The sequence below is a fragment of the Neltuma alba genome, unplaced genomic scaffold (assembly GCF_004799145.2).
Source record: "Neltuma alba isolate B1F8T4 unplaced genomic scaffold, ASM479914v2 tig00011588_pilon, whole genome shotgun sequence".
Classification (NCBI taxonomy): domain Eukaryota; kingdom Viridiplantae; phylum Streptophyta; class Magnoliopsida; order Fabales; family Fabaceae; genus Neltuma; species Neltuma alba.
Window position 1 is genome coordinate 646,863 of NW_021636241.1, and position 5,676 is coordinate 652,538.

The following is a 5,676-nucleotide window of genomic DNA, read 5'->3' on the forward strand; positions in this document are numbered from 1 at the left end:
GATGCTATGAGAATTTGATGTATCATTGTAGGATTGAAAGGGATTTTCTCTAATTCTGGAAGTATTGGTGAAGAATGGACAAAATCTGGAAAGATGTAGCCAAAATTCTTGAATTAGGAGTTAAAATGCAGTGTTTTGAATTTGGTTAAGAGCTGGAATCATGTGTGGTCTAGTGTAGCATTCTGTGAGGAAAAACTTTAAGTAAAACGCATAGCTCCATGGCCAGTGAGTTTCAAGAGAGTGACACATGTCCTGAGCTTTAGTAAAACGCACAGCTGAAGGCAGGGAAGTTTCACATGTCAAAATACAACATTACAAGCCTTCAAATGGTGGATAATGATGTGAGAAGGCGGAGGGAAAATTTAAAAACAGAACTGGACGTCCAGAAGCTTCAGAAAAATGGATTTGAATACTGAATTCCAGCATTCTCATTCATTCTCTTTTTTTCTTCACTTTTCCATATTCTCTCAACTTCGAGATTCATCTTCTTCATCTTCTTCTCTTCTCTTGCATTTTGCCATGGAGATTTAGAGGAGATTTGGCTAGATTTCCTGCATCAACATGAGCAACTAAGCCATTGATTCCTGAAGAGCTGTGATGGATCCAGAGCACTGGTTGTCAAGGAGATTTCGTTTTTCTTGAGTTTGTATTTGTGTTTCAGATTTGGATCTTGTTATAAATCTTTGTTTGAAATTAAGATATATAACTCATCTTAGATTTCATTAGGTTCTGCTACTTCTGAGTTCTGATGTGTTTAGAGGTTATAATTTCCTTTTTCTAAGTAGCTTCAATTCAGTTTCTGATTTGGTTAAGTTTGGAACTTAATTGTTGTGATAAATCTGAGGTGAATTGGTTAATCTTCATCCTAGAAATTATCTAATTACATCATTAGAGTTGATTGCAGACCTACTGTTTGATGAATTGCCTAAGAGAAATAGAAATCTGATTTTAGGTTGCAAGGAAGGTGAAATCAAAAGATCCAAGGGAATTCACTTCATTGATATCTCTTTCAAACTGTTTTCTGCATCTTATTCTTCTCTCATTCCTTTTGAAAATAAATTTTCATAAATAACAATTCATGACAGAAACTAATTCCAGAAGCTACCTCCTTCTCTGTTAGTTTAATTTGTAACTTCTAATTAGTTTAATTCCAGAAGACATTAAGGCTCCTTGAGACTGACTTCTAGTTGACTCATCTCCTACCTAATCTAGAGCATTAAATTTGATCTTTGAACAACAAGAGATCAAATTTTTGGCGTCGTTGCTGAGGAGCTCTGTCTCCTTGGTTTTTAGCTAGTTAGTTGTTTTTTTTTTCATTATTGCATTTTTTTGGTGTGTTTGCTTTCTAGTTTGATTTCACTTTATAGTAGTTTATTTTCTGTCATTGTTTCATTACTCCATAATTGTTTGGTTTCTGGAAAATATTAAAATCAAAACAAAGAGTTTGCTACCTACTCTGTTTCCAGATTGAAAAAGGCTGCAATTTGAAGTAATTCACTTATCTTCCATCTGCATTTTGCTGATTGCACTCTACTCCTGAATTTGGATAATTGCTTGTTGAATCTGGACAATTGTCACTGCATTGCATGAACAACAATAGTGAGTTTTATCCACTGGACAGAGAGATTAATAGGACACTTAGGTGGATTAAAAAGGCTAAACAACAAGTAGCTACAAGTACCACATATTCAAAGCATTCTGCACAGTCAATCTCCATTGCATCTTCTAGTAGTATACTTGATTCTCTTTTTGATTTTGAACCGGTTGAGGGTAAGTTTGTTGATAATCACTTTGTGATGGACAACCAAGGTAATCAAGCTAATACAAGGAATAATGGGGTTGGTAATGTGAATCAAGGAAATAGGGTGAATAATGAAGAGGATCATGCCAAAAATGTTAATCATAATATACCTCAGAATCCTGATGATGATAATAGGAGCATAAAGGAAATTAATAATTCTACCATTAATTGTCCACCAAGAGGATTTTATGTTCAGGATATTAACTTTGAAATCACAGGTGCTTTAATTAGTTCCTTACCAAAATTCTATGGACTTGCAGGTGATGATCCCTATCAGCACTTGGATATTATGTATTCGGTCTGTTCAATAATGAAACCACCTGGAGCAGCTCTTGAAGATGTTCTAAAGAGGGTTTTTCACTTTACATTGGAAGGAAATGTAAGGGAGTGGCTGCACACACTTCCTCAACATTTTTCAACTCTCATATGGGAGTGATTAAGGAAGTCTTTTCTGGACAAATACTTCCCTGCATCTAGGACCTCAAAATTGAAGAAAGCAATATATGGTGTGACTCAAAGAGAGCAAGAAACTTTGTATGAGTACTGGACACGTTTCTTGACCTTGATTAACCGCTGTCCTAACCATCAGTGCACTAAATCTAGCTTAGTGCAGTATTTCTATGAAAGGATGTTGTCCTCAACCAAAAGCATAATTGATGCAGCTGCTAATGGGTCCATTTTGGAGCTTACTCCTAAAAATGCTTGGGAACTCTTAGAAAGAATGGCCAATAATACTCAACAGTTTACAAGGGAAACACAAGGAGTCAAGGAGATGTCTTCTCATCATTCTCAAGACTTGTTTGCACAACTACTGGCACTTACAAATAGAATGGATAAAAGAATAAAGATTGGAACAAGAGAGATATTCAAAGCCTTACAATTCAGTTGGCACTTCCCAAGCATTAGTGGCCCCTTCATGTGATTTTTGTGTATCACCCATGTGTACAAGCAAAAATTGCCCCTCTCATATTGAAGAACTTTATGCTATTTATCAAGGAAGATCAGGACAATTTTCACAAAGAAATCCTTATTCTAACCCTATAATGAGGGATAAAGGAATCATCCAAATTTTAGGTAGAGAGAAGGATCAGAAAAACCTCTAACAATGCAAAACAAGTTTCAGGACAACAGAGTAAATTCTAAACATACCAGAACTTTAGTACATCATCAAGGTGCATCCTCCTCCAACAATGACAATGGTATGGCTGAATTGATTCAATGTATGAAGGAAATGAAATGTGAGATAGCCAACAACAATTCTTTGACCAATTCTAAGATGAGTGCATTGGAGCAGAAGATTAAGCAGTGGGAAACTAAGTCTGCTAATCTGAATAATTTTGTCACTCAAATGTCTAATACACTTAACGATCTACAAGCAAGAAGTGGAGGATCTCTACCTTCAAATACAGTGATTAATCCAAAGTCCTTGAATGCCATTTCTTTGAGGAGTAGAAGACAAGTTGGAAAACAAGTCAGTTTTACTTTGGATGAGGATGATGAACAACTTAAAGAATCTGATAATATGCAGCAAAATGATGATTTTGTAGTGACCTCTCAAGTTCAATCTAAAAGCAAATATGAGAAGAAATTATTGTCAACAAGGAAAAAAGAGCAAGAATCAATTTCCACATGATGATGATATAACCTGGGGTGCAAACTCTCAGCATTCTAGAATTAAGGAGTTACTATCACACCTTACTATCAAATCCACTTAGGGTTTAATTAAAACCATTTTAGACCACATTGGATGGTCTTGGACTCAAAAATTCTTGAAAAACGCTAATTTTCGGATTTTTACTGTTCATCGGGTAAAAATCCAGTTTTCTGGCCCAACTTCAAAAATTCATAACTTATTCCACAAACATAGAAATGGAGTGGTTCAAAATTCTATAAAAATATCTTTGAATGCTCTTTCAAGGAAAAATAAGCTTATGAACCATATCCATTTGAAAAAGCATCAGGTTTTTGTGAAATTCACCTCTGTTCATTTGGCAAAAATCCTTTTTCCAGATTCTGAACCTTAACTTTGAAAAATCATTAAAAATCGTGTACTTAGCCATTTTTAACGTGCTACCTATCAATTTGAATCTCAGGATGTCAACTCTAACCATCCAAAATTTGGTACAGAAATTCATTCAGCAACTAAATAAATCGTGGTTTTAAACTAACATCTTGCTTAGGGGTTACAGCACCAACCATTGATAATTATACATAACCAAATGTCCATGAATTTTTATGGTGTATCACCATAATTTAGCCTCCAATCTACAGCTTGCTCTTGAGAGTTACAGGCCCTAAAATGTTACATTATATTTGGGGGATGAGATTTTTGAAAATCCCAGTAGCAAGATCAATCAACCAAAACATTAACATGCATCAATTACAAGCATTCCAACTTTTTGCTATTAATAGGGAACTACTTTACCTCATACATGTAGCACTCTAACATGCAATAGCCAAGGCACATAAAGCAAGGAGTATAGCTACACAATCATCATCATCCTCATCATTTAGTTCAACCACATAATAGCACATGAAATTGCAAAGCAATCAATGCAACATTCAACATTAAGGTCAATTAAATCTTACTACCTTAATCCAATGCTCTTTGATTTTCTTGTTCTTCTTTCTTGCTTCCACAAATGCCAAACCCTAACATGGCAATCCATAAAAATGGCAGCAAGAATCATCAACCATTCCTCATAAAAATCAATAACATAACTCAAGTAACTCCTAAACCCCTTTAAAGCTTCTATCTTTGTTCTTGAATTTTTAGAGTTGGTTTCCATAAACCCTAAAAATTCCCTCTAGACCTTTTCCTACATGGTTTTTCATGTAAATTCCAAATATCTACTTGGATTTAACAAAATAAATTTCCTTCATTCAGTTTCAGTTTGGCCGAACCACTATGGTTCACTTTCCAAAAATTACAACTTTGATTCTATGGCTTCTAACACTTGTTCTTTAGGTTTACCCTACACTATTTTCCATTTTGAACACAATGGAAGCCTTAAAACTTTGAAAAACTCATCCTAGGGTCCAGATCTAGCCTTGGCCGAAATGAAACTCAAGCAACATGGCAAGGAAAACACTTCAAAATCAACCTACAACCACTTATAACCACTAGGATCTACCATAGTTTGAAGTTTTCTAGCAAGATTGAACCATAAAACTTCCTCCTCTACCATATATATGTTTCAGCCAGCATCAAAAGAGAAGAGAAACTAGGATTTTCAGCCATACAACTCAAGCAAACAACGCAAGGAACAACTCAAAACCGAAAACTTACCTTAGATCTCACTTGTACGCTTCAAGTTGATGCCTTCTCCTTGATTCTCCCTTGAACTCTCTCTTTTCCCTTTCCTTTCTCACTTGGCCGAACCAATAACCAGAAAATGGGGGAAGGAGGAGCTCATTAATGAACCAAAAATATCTCATCTACCACATTTAATGAGGAGCCAAGTGTCAAGTGCCTACTCCTTCTTAATTTTCCCTCTTAATTAACTTAATGACAATTGAAATTAATTTCAAAAGTCAAGATCCTCTCCATTGGTAGCTTGACACTTGGAAAGCTCTAATTACGACCCATTAAAGGCTTGACAAGTGGCAACTTGTAGGCCAACTAAAGTGCAAGACTCCGATTAACACTTTTTCGGTGCACTGTTACTCCGGGTTTAATTTCTTTTTCATAATTACAGTGCTCTGGCCTCTATAATTATTTTCTGTCAAATCCATAAATTATTCTCCTCATTTTTATCTTCTCAAATTGCCCTCTTTGTCTCAAATTTAATTTCCCAATAATTAAATAAAAAGGAAAACTATTTTCCTTCTCTTTATTGATTTTTCCACTTTTCAAAAGAATTGGGAAAAATCTT